Genomic DNA, 14,608 nt, shown 5'->3' with positions numbered 1-14,608 from the left:
GAGGACGATTCAGGCATCAAAACATTTGAAAAATCTACCCTTTATTTCATCGTTTTCTGTCATGTATTTAGGAAAACTGTATAATAAACTATCAAAGGTACACTTTTTATTAGATGTTTTATTTGTTGTGCGCTATGCTTAATGTGACCGTGTTATAATGACTCAGGAACCTGAAAAAAAGTATATAAAAAAAGACTGTTTAATGAATCCTTTCCATGAATAAATGACACACATTCACGTTGAATAATTTTTTTTTGTAGATCGTAATATAAATGAGATAAATAAATACTCAGGACCACAGGTATATTGTTTAATCTTATGTTGCGTATCAACCTGCCATATCTTTCAGTCAGATCAATCATTCTGTAGAAATACTTTAATTACAGTAACAGGGTTGAAAATGAATGCTAATGTTAGCTTTTTTTTCCAGGATTAGATGCTAGCTGTAGAATGTAACTGTTACTGTCAAGGACATACTTAGTTATATTAATAAATAGGTAAAAAAAATGTATGAATTTGTCTTATTCTGATGACATGACAAACAAGGCTTTGTTGGTTAGAGACACACATTCAGCTAAGACTGACAAGATTGGCGTTGAAGCTATTTATTCCTTATCTTCATTACTTTGCCTGCGTATGAAACCCAACCCCAGTTCAGTAGTGGCTTGTTTAAACTTTTAGGATGTTTGGTTTGTCAAACAATCGCCACTACAATTGGAAAAGTATGAAATATAGAAGAAAGTACTTACCTTTGGTCTCCCCATGGTGTTGGCATATGACTTGATGACATCATTTGATGACACCACTTCCTCTGCCATGCTGAACAGGTTTCTGAAACAGGGTTACATGCATGTTGACTTACACAACTTCAGTGCATCATTACTGCTATTTAAAATATGTAAATGATTGAACTAATTGTTTTAACAATTACTAAAGACACATCAACACAATCATACTAAAAAAAGTGTAAGTGGTGTAAAACTTATTTTTCCTTCAACTATATTTACATTTTGTCTCAGGAGAAATATAACACAACAAGTGCATGTGTTAGTGTTTTGTGCATGAATTATTTGAAATTTTATGGGTAAGACAGAAAATGTTCTCAAGTCATCATCATTGACTTCTCCGCCCCTTCACCTCTGATCCTTTAGGGCCGCTGTCCTTCAGGTTTTAAATGTTTCCCTGCTTCAACACACTCCATTCGGATAAAATGGATCTCTTCAAAAGAGTGTTAAATTCTGTACAAACCAGATAATGAGGCATCGATTTTAATCAGGTGTTTACTATGGAACCGACACTACTATGGAACAGACATTACTATGGAACAGACATTACTATGGAACAGACATTACTATGGAACAGACATTCCTATGGAACAGACATTACTATGGAACAGACATTACTATGGAACAGACATTACTATGGAACAGACATTCCTATGGAACCGACATTACTATGGAACAGACATTCCTATGGAACCGACATTACTATGGAACAGACATTACTATGGAACAGACATTACTATGGAACAGACATTATTATGGAACAGACATTACTATGGAACAGACATTATTATGGAACAGACATTACCATGGAACAGACATTACCATGGAACAGACATTACTATGAAACAGACATTACTATGGAACAGACATTACTATGGAACAGACATTATTATGGAACCGACATTACCATGGAACCGACATTACTATGGAACAGACATTACTATGGAACAGACATTACTATGGAACAGACATTACTATGGAACCGACATTACTATGGAACCGACATTACTATGGAACAGACATTACTATGGAACAGACATTACTATGGAACAGACATTATTATGGAACAGACATTACTATGGAACAGACATTACTATGGAACAGACATTCCTATGGAACCGACATTACTATGGAACAGACATTCCTATGGAACCGACATTACTATGGAACAGACATTACTATGGAACAGACATTACTATGGAACAGACATTATTATGGAACAGACATTACTATGGAACAGACATTATTATGGAACAGACATTACTATGGAACAGACATTACTATGAAACAGACATTACTATGGAACAGACATTACTATGGAACCGACATTACCATGGAACAGACATTACCATGGAACAGACATTACTATGAAACAGACATTACTATGGAACAGACATTACTCTGGAACAGACATTACTATGGAACAGACATTACTATGAAACAGACATTACTATGGAACAGACATTACTCTGGAACAGACATTACTATGGAACAGACATTCCTATGGAACAGACAATACTATGGAACAGACATTACTATGGAACAGACAATACTATGGAACAGACATTACTATGGAACAGACATTACTATGGAACCGACATTACTATGGAACCGACATTACTATGGAACAGACATTACTATGGAAAAGACATTACTATGGAACAGACATTACTATGAAACAGACATTACTATGGAACCGACATTACCATGGAACAGACATTACTATGAAACAGACATTACTATGGAACAGACATTACTATGGAACAGACATTACTATGGAACAGACATTACTATGAAACAGACATTACCATGGAACAGACATTACTATGAAACAGACATTACTATGGAACAGACATTACTATGGAACAGACATTACTATGGAACAGACATAACTATGAAACAGACATAACTATGGAACAGACATTACTATGAAACAGACATAACTATGGAACAGACATTACTATGGAACAGACATTACTATGGAACAGACATTACTATGGAACAGACATTACTATGGAACAGACATAACTATGAAACAGACATAACTATGGAACAGACATTACTATGGAAAAGACATTACTATGGAACAGACATTACTATGGAACAGACATTACTATGAAACAGACATTACTATGAAACAGACATAACTATGGAACAGACATTACTATGGAACAGACATTACTATGGAACAGACATTACTATGGAACAGACATTACTATGGAACAGACATAACTATGAAACAGACATAACTATGGAACAGACATTACTATGGAAAAGACATTACTATGGAACAGACATTACTATGAAACAGACATTACTATGGAACCGACATTACTATGGAACAGACATTACCATGGAACAGACATTACTATGGAACAGACATTACTATGGAACAGACATTACTATGAAACAGACATTACTATGAAACAGACATAACTATGGAACAGACATTACTATGGAACAGACATTACTATGAAACAGACATAACTATGGAACAGACATTACTATGGAAAAGACATTACTATGGAACAGACATTACTATGAAACAGACATTACTATGGAACCGACATTACCATGGAACAGACATTACTATGAAACAGACATTACTATGGAACAGACATTACTATGGAACAGACATTACTATGGAACAGACATAACTATGAAACAGACATTACTATGGAACAGACATTACTATGGAACAGACATAACTATGAAACAGACATTACTATGGAACAGACAATACTATGGAACAGACAATACTAAGGAACAGACATTACTATGGAACAGACATTACTATGGAACAGACATTACTATGGAACAGACAATACTAAGGAACAGACATTACTATGGAACAGACATTACTATGGAACAGACATTACTATGGAACAGACATTACTATGGAACAGACAATACTAAGGAACAGACATAACTATGAAACAGACATAACTATGGAACAGACATTACTATGGAACAGACAATACTAAGGAACAGACATTACTATGGAACAGACATAACTATGGAACCGATATTACTATGGAACAGACATAACTATGGAACCGACATTACTATGGAACAGACAATACTATGAAACAGACATTACTATGAAACAGACATTACTATGGAACAGACATTACTATGGAACAGACAATACTATGGAACAGACATTACTATGGAACAGACATTACTATGGAACAGACATAACTATGAAACAGACATTACTATGGAACAGACATTACTATGAAACAGACATTATTATGGAACAGACATTACTATGGAACAGACATAACCATGGAACAGACAATACTAAGGAACAGACATTACTATGGAACCCAACATTACTATGGAAAAGACATTACTATGAAACAGACATTACTATGGAACAGACATTACTATGGAACAGACATTACTATGGAACAGACATAACTATGAAACAGACATAACCATGGAACAGACATAACTATGAAACAGACATTACTATGAAACAGACATAACTATGGAACAGACATTACTATGGAAAAGACATTACTATGAAACAGACATTACTATGGAACAGACATTACTATGGAACCGACATTACCATGGAACAGACATTACCATGGAACAAACATTACTATGAAACAGACATTACTATGGAACAGACATAACCATGGAACAGACATTACTATGGAACCGACACGACTATGAAACAGACACTACTATGGAACAGACATTACTCTGGAACAGACATTACTATGGAACAGACATTACTATGGAACAGACATTACTATGGAACAGACATTACTATGAAACAGACATAACTATGGAACAGACATTACTATGGAACAGACATTACTATGAAACAGACATTACTATGGAACAGACATTACTATGGAACCGACATTACCATGGAACAGACATTACCATGGAACAAACATTACTATGAAACAGACATTACTATGGAACAGACATAACCATGGAACAGACATTACTATGGAACCGACACGACTATGAAACAGACATTACTATGGAACAGACATTACTCTGGAACAGACATTACTATGGAACAGACATTACTATGAAACAGACATTACTATGGAACAGACATTACTATGGAACAGACATTACTATGGAACAGACATTACTATGGAACAGACATAACCATGGAACAGACAATACTAAGGAACAGACATTACTATGGAACCCAACATTACTATGGAACAGACATTACTATGGAACAGACATTACTATGGAACAGACATTACTATGGAACAGACATTACTATGGAACAGACATTACTATGAAACAGACATTACTATGAAACAGACACTACCATGGAACAGACATTACTCTGAAACAGACATTACTATGGAACAGACACTACCATGGAACAGACATTACTATGAAACAGACATTACTATGGAACAGACATTACTATGGAACAGACACTACCATGGAACAGACATTACTATGAAACCGACACTACTATGGAACAGACATTACTATGGAACCGACACTACTATGGAACAGACATTACTATGGAACAGACATTACTATGGAACAGACATTCCTATGGAACAGACATTACTATGGAACAGACATTACTATGGAACAGACATTACTATGGAACAGACATAACCATGGAACAGACATTACTATGGAACAGACATTACTATGGAACCGACATTACTATGGAACCGACATTACTATGGAACAGACATTACTATGGAACAGACATTACTATGGAACAGACATTATTATGGAACAGACATTACTATGGAACAGACATTACTATGGAACAGACATTCCTATGGAACCGACATTACTATGGAACAGACATTCCTATGGAACCGACATTACTATGGAACAGACATTACTATGGAACAGACATTACTATGGAACAGACATTACTATGGAACAGACATTATTATGGAACAGACATTACTATGGAACAGACATTACTATGAAACAGACATTACTATGGAACAGACATTACTATGGAACCGACATTACCATGGAACAGACATTACCATGGAACAGACATTACTATGAAACAGACATTACTATGGAACAGACATTACTCTGGAACAGACATTACTATGGAACAGACATTACTATGAAACAGACATTACTATGGAACAGACATTACTCTGGAACAGACATTACTATGGAACAGACATTACTATGGAACAGACAATACTATGGAACAGACATTACTATGGAACAGACAATACTATGGAACAGACATTACTATGGAACAGACATTACTATGGAACCGACATTACTATGGAACCGACATTACTATGGAACAGACATTACTATGGAAAAGACATTACTATGGAACAGACATTACTATGAAACAGACATTACTATGGAACCGACATTACCATGGAACAGACATTACTATGAAACAGACATTACTATGGAACAGACATTACTATGGAACAGACATTACTATGAAACAGACATAACTATGGAACAGACATTACTATGGAACAGACATTACTATGGAACAGACATTACTATGGAACAGACATTACTATGGAACAGACATAACTATGAAACAGACATAACTATGGAACAGACATTACTATGGAAAAGACATTACTATGGAACAGACATTACTATGAAACAGACATTACTATGGAACCGACATTACTATGGAACAGACATTACCATGGAACAGACATTACTATGGAACAGACATTACTATGGAACAGACATTACTATGAAACAGACATTACTATGAAACAGACATAACTATGGAACAGACATTACTATGGAACAGACATTACTATGAAACAGACATAACTATGGAACAGACATTACTATGGAAAAGACATTACTATGGAACAGACATTACTATGAAACAGACATTACTATGGAACCGACATTACCATGGAACAGACATTACTATGAAACAGACATTACTATGGAACAGACATTACTATGGAACAGACATTACTATGGAACAGACATAACTATGAAACAGACATTACTATGGAACAGACATTACTATGGAACAGACATAACTATGAAACAGACATTACTATGGAACAGACAATACTATGGAACAGACAATACTAAGGAACAGACATTACTATGGAACAGACATTACTATGGAACAGACATTACTATGGAACAGACAATACTAAGGAACAGACATTACTATGGAACAGACATTACTATGGAACAGACATTACTATGGAACAGACAATACTATGAAACAGACATTACTATGGAACAGACATTACTATGGAACAGACATTACTATGGAACAGACATTACTATGGAACAGACATTACTATGGAACAGACAATACTAAGGAACAGACATAACTATGAAACAGACATAACTATGGAACAGACATTACTATGGAACAGACAATACTAAGGAACAGACATTACTATGGAACAGACATAACTATGGAACCGATATTACTATGGAACAGACATAACTATGGAACCGACATTACTATGGAACAGACAATACTATGGAACAGACAATACTATGAAACAGACATTACTATGAAACAGACATTACTATGGAACAGACATTACTATGGAACAGACAATACTATGGAACAGACATTACTATGGAACAGACATTACTATGGAACAGACATAACTATGAAACAGACATTACTATGGAACAGACATTACTATGAAACAGACATTACTATGGAACAGACATTACTATGGAACAGACATAACCATGGAACAGACAATACTAAGGAACAGACATTACTATGGAACCCAACATTACTATGGAAAAGACATTACTATGAAACAGACATTACTATGGAACAGACATTACTATGAAACAGACATTACTATGAAACAGACATTACTATGGAACAGACATTACTATGGAACAGACATTACTATGGAACAGACATAACTATGAAACAGACATAACCATGGAACAGACATAACTATGAAACAGACATTACTATGAAACAGACATAACTATGGAACAGACATTACTATGGAACAGACATAACTATGAAACAGACATTACTATGGAACAGACAATACTATGGAACAGACAATACTAAGGAACAGACATTACTATGGAACAGACATTACTATGGAACAGACATTACTATGGAACAGACAATACTAAGGAACAGACATTACTATGGAACAGACATTACTATGGAACAGACATTACTATGGAACAGACAATACTATGAAACAGACATTACTATGGAACAGACATTACTATGGAACAGACATTACTATGGAACAGACATTACTATGGAACAGACAATACTAAGGAACAGACATAACTATGAAACAGACATAACTATGGAACAGACATTACTATGGAACAGACAATACTAAGGAACAGACATTACTATGGAACAGACATAACTATGGAACCGATATTACTATGGAACAGACATAACTATGGAACCGACATTACTATGGAACAGACAATACTATGGAACAGACAATACTATGAAACAGACATTACTATGAAACAGACATTACTATGGAACAGACATTACTATGGAACAGACAATACTATGGAACAGACATTACTATGGAACAGACATTACTATGGAACAGACATAACTATGAAACAGACATTACTATGGAACAGACATTACTATGAAACAGACATTACTATGGAACAGACATTACTATGGAACAGACATAACCATGGAACAGACAATACTAAGGAACAGACATTACTATGGAACCCAACATTACTATGGAAAAGACATTACTATGGAACAGACATTACTATGGAACAGACATTACTATGGAACAGACATAACCATGGAACAGACATTACTATGGAACCGACACGACTATGAAACAGACACTACTATGGAACAGACATTACTCTGGAACAGACATTACTATGGAACAGACATTACTATGGAACAGACATTACTATGGAACAGACATTACTATGAAACAGACATAACTATGGAACAGACATTACTATGGAACAGACATTACTATGAAACAGACATTACTATGGAACAGACATTACTATGGAACAGACATTACTATGGAACAGACATTACTATGAAACAGACATTACTATGGAACAGACATTACTATGGAACAGACATTACTATGGAACAGACATTACTATGAAACAGACATTACTATGGAACAGACATTACTATGGAACAGACATTACTATGAAACAGACATTACTATGGAACAGACATTACTATGGAACAGACATTACTATGGAACAGACATTACTATGGAACAGACATTACTATGGAACAGACATTACTATGAAACAGACATTACTATGGAACAGACATTACTATGGAACAGACATTACTATGAAACAGACATTACTATGGAACAGACATTACTATGGAACCCAACATTACTATGGAAAAGACATTACTATGAAACAGACATTACTATGGAACAGACATTACTATGGAACAGACATTACTATGGAACAGACATAACTATGAAACAGACATAACCATGGAACAGACATAACTATGAAACAGACATTACTATGAAACAGACATAACTATGGAACAGACATTACTATGGAAAAGACATTACTATGAAACAGACATTACTATGGAACAGACATTACTATGGAACCGACATTACCATGGAACAGACATTACCATGGAACAAACATTACTATGAAACAGACATTACTATGGAACAGACATAACCATGGAACAGACATTACTATGGAACCGACACGACTATGAAACAGACACTACTATGGAACAGACATTACTCTGGAACAGACATTACTATGGAACAGACATTACTATGGAACAGACATTACTATGGAACAGACATTACTATGAAACAGACATAACTATGGAACAGACATTACTATGGAACAGACATTACTATGAAACAGACATTACTATGGAACAGACATTACTATGGAACCGACATTACCATGGAACAGACATTACCATGGAACAAACATTACTATGAAACAGACATTACTATGGAACAGACATAACCATGGAACAGACATTACTATGGAACCGACACGACTATGAAACAGACATTACTATGGAACAGACATTACTCTGGAACAGACATTACTATGGAACAGACATTACTATGAAACAGACATTACTATGGAACAGACATTACTATGGAACAGACATTACTATGGAACAGACATTACTATGGAACAGACATTACTATGGAACAGACATTACTATGGAACAGACATTACTATGGAACAGACATTACTATGGAACAGACATTACTATGGAACAGACATTACTCTGGAACAGACATTACTATGGAACAGACATTACTATGAAACAGACATTACTATGGAACAGACATTACTATGGAACAGACATTACTATGGAACAGACATTACCATGGAACAGACAATACTAAGGAACAGACATTACTATGGAACCCAACATTACTATGGAACAGACATTACTATGGAACAGACATTACTATGGAACAGACATTACTATGAAACAGACATTACTATTAAACAGACACTACCATGGAACAGACATTACTCTGAAACAGACATTACTATGGAACAGACACTACCATGGAACAGACATTACTATGAAACAGACATTACTATGGAACAGACATTACTATGGAACAGACACTACCATGGAACAGACATTACTATGAAACCGACACTACTATGGAACAGACATTACTATGGAACCGACACTACTATGGAACAGACATTACTATGGAACAGACATTACTATGGAACATACATTCCTATGGAACAGACATTACTATGGAACAGACATTACTATGGAACAGACATTACTATGGAACAGACATAACCATGGAACAGACATAACCATGGAACAGACATTACTATGGAACCGACATTACTATGGAACCGACATTACTATGGAACAGACATTACTATGGAACAGACATTATTATGGAACAGACATTACTATGGAACAGACATTACTATGGAACAGACATTCCTATGGAACCGACATTACTATGGAACAGACATTCCTATGGAACCGACATTACTATGGAACAGACATTACTATGGAACAGACATTACTATGGAACAGACATTACTATGGAACAGACATTATTATGGAACAGACATTACTATGGAACAGACATTACTATGGAACAGACATTACTATGAAACAGACATTACTATGGAACAGACATTACTATGGAACCGACATTACCATGGAACAGACATTACCATGGAACAGACATTACTATGAAACAGACATTACTATGGAACAGACATTACTCTGGAACAGACATTACTATGGAACAGACATTACTATGAAACAGACATTACTATGGAACAGACATTACTCTGGAACAGACATTACTATGGAACAGACATTACTATGGAACAGACAATACTATGGAACAGACATTACTATGGAACAGACAATACTATGGAACAGACATTACTATGGAACAGACATTACTATGGAACCGACATTACTATGGAACCGACATTACTATGGAACAGACATTACTATGGAAAAGACATTACTATGGAACAGACATTACTATGAAACAGACATTACTATGGAACCGACATTACCATGGAACAGACATTACTATGAAACAGACATTACTATGGAACAGACATTACTATGGAACAGACATTACTATGAAACAGACATAACTATGGAACAGACATTACTATGGAACAGACATTACTATGGAACAGACATTACTATGGAACAGACATTACTATGGAACAGACATAACTATGAAACAGACATAACTATGGAACAGACATTACTATGGAAAAGACATTACTATGGAACAGACATTACTATGAAACAGACATTACTATGGAACCGACATTACTATGGAACAGACATTACCATGGAACAGACATTACTATGGAACAGACATTACTATGGAACAGACATTACTATGAAACAGACATTACTATGAAACAGACATAACTATGGAACAGACATTACTATGGAACAGACATTACTATGAAACAGACATAACTATGGAACAGACATTACTATGGAAAAGACATTACTATGGAACAGACATTACTATGAAACAGACATTACTATGGAACCGACATTACCATGGAACAGACATTACTATGAAACAGACATTACTATGGAACAGACATTACTATGGAACAGACATTACTATGGAACAGACATAACTATGAAACAGACATTACTATGGAACAGACATTACTATGGAACAGACATAACTATGAAACAGACATTACTATGGAACAGACAATACTATGGAACAGACAATACTAAGGAACAGACATTACTATGGAACAGACATTACTATGGAACAGACATTACTATGGAACAGACAATACTAAGGAACAGACATTACTATGGAACAGACATTACTATGGAACAGACATTACTATGGAACAGACAATACTATGAAACAGACATTACTATGGAACAGACATTACTATGGAACAGACATTACTATGGAACAGACATTACTATGGAACAGACAATACTAAGGAACAGACATAACTATGAAACAGACATAACTATGGAACAGACATTACTATGGAACAGACAATACTAAGGAACAGACATTACTATGGAACAGACATAACTATGGAACCGATATTACTATGGAACAGACATAACTATGGAACCGACATTACTATGGAACAGACAATACTATGGAACAGACAATACTATGAAACAGACATTACTATGAAACAGACATTACTATGGAACAGACATTACTATGGAACAGACAATACTATGGAACAGACATTACTATGGAACAGACATTACTATGGAACAGACATAACTATGAAACAGACATTACTATGGAACAGACATTACTATGAAACAGACATTACTATGGAACAGACATTACTATGGAACAGACATAACCATGGAACAGACAATACTAAGGAACAGACATTACTATGGAACCCAACATTACTATGGAAAAGACATTACTATGAAACAGACATTACTATGGAACAGACATTACTATGGAACAGACATTACTATGAAACAGACATTACTATGGAACAGACATTACTATGGAACAGACATTACTATGGAACAGACATTACTATGGAACAGACATAACTATGAAACAGACATAACCATGGAACAGACATAACTATGAAACAGACATTACTATGAAACAGACATAACTATGGAACAGACATTACTATGGAAAAGACATTACTATGAAACAGACATTACTATGGAACAGACATTACTATGGAACCGACATTACCATGGAACAGACATTACCATGGAACAAACATTACTATGAAACAGACATTACTATGGAACAGACATAACCATGGAACAGACATTACTATGGAACCGACACGACTATGAAACAGACACTACTATGGAACAGACATTACTCTGGAACAGACATTACTATGGAACAGACATTACTATGGAACAGACATTACTATGGAACAGACATTACTATGGAACAGACATTACTATGAAACAGACATAACTATGGAACAGACATTACTATGGAACAGACATTACTATGAAACAGACATTACTATGGAACAGACATTACTATGGAACCGACATTACCATGGAACAGACATTACCATGGAACAAACATTACTATGAAACAGACATTACTATGGAACAGACATAACCATGGAACAGACATTACTATGGAACCGACACGACTATGAAACAGACATTACTATGGAACAGACATTACTCTGGAACAGACATTACTATGGAACAGACATTACTATGAAACAGACATTACTATGGAACAGACATTACTATGGAACAGACATTACTATGGAACAGACATTACTATGGAACAGACATAACCATGGAACAGACAATACTAAGGAACAGACATTACTATGGAACCCAACATTACTATGGAACAGACATTACTATGGAACAGACATTACTATGGAACAGACATTACTATGGAACAGACATTACTATGAAACAGACATTACTATGAAACAGACACTACCATGGAACAGACATTACTATGAAACAGACATTACTATGGAACAGACACTACCATGGAACAGACATTACTATGAAACAGACATTACTATGGAACAGACATTACTATGGAACAGACACTACCATGGAACAGACATTACTATGAAACCGACACTACTATGGAACAGACATTACTATGGAACAGACACTACCATGGAACAGACATTACTATGAAACAGACATTACTATGGAACAGACATTACTATGAAACAGACATTACTATGAAACAGACATTACTATGGAACAGACATTACTATGAAACAGACACTACTATGAAACAGACACTACTATGAAACCCAACATTACTATGAAACCCAACATTACTATGGAATCGACACGACTATGGAACAGACATTACTATGGAACAGAGATTAGCTGCATTCGCACTGTAGGAACCTTCTGCAGTTCCTAGAACCTTTTCAGGAACGGGGCCGTTTTTTCCCGCATTCGCACATACAGGAACTCGGGACCATCGCCCTCAGCTCCTGTCACCATTTTATCTCCTCCTCCTCAGCTGGGTCTTTTCTGGGTTCTATAAGAACACATCTGACGGAGGGGTTTGGTGGATGGTAGCTCTGCCCCTTGTCATGTTGTCACGGCTGAAATGTTTACTCATATGACACGGACACAACCGGCGCGTGTTTAATAAGTTAAATTCACACGTGGTCTCCTTTGTCTGCGGCGCTCTGCTCTCCTTCCTTCATGAAACCAAGAAGTATGGCCTGCGCTCCATCCTTCGTCTCCTGACTCTCTCTGTGAGCTCTTCCAGCCTCCATGTTAGACGCCCGATGTGATCGTCCATGATTAATATCACCATCATGCAGACCATGAACACGGTGGCCTCCCCGCTCTCCATATTAGCTTCTTTTTG

The 14,608-nt window shown here is 35.7% G+C and overlaps 1 pseudogene; it reads left to right on the top strand.

Moving 5' to 3' along the window:
• Nucleotides 1-14,608, top strand: part of LOC142374498 (uncharacterized) — a 74,442-nt pseudogene that overhangs the window by 24,613 nt on the left and 35,221 nt on the right.

Source organism: Odontesthes bonariensis, chromosome 23, assembly GCF_027942865.1.
Source record: "Odontesthes bonariensis isolate fOdoBon6 chromosome 23, fOdoBon6.hap1, whole genome shotgun sequence".
Taxonomy (NCBI): domain Eukaryota; kingdom Metazoa; phylum Chordata; class Actinopteri; order Atheriniformes; family Atherinopsidae; genus Odontesthes; species Odontesthes bonariensis.
Note: the sequence above shows the minus strand (reverse complement) of the source record. Positions and strands in the feature narration are given on the sequence as shown.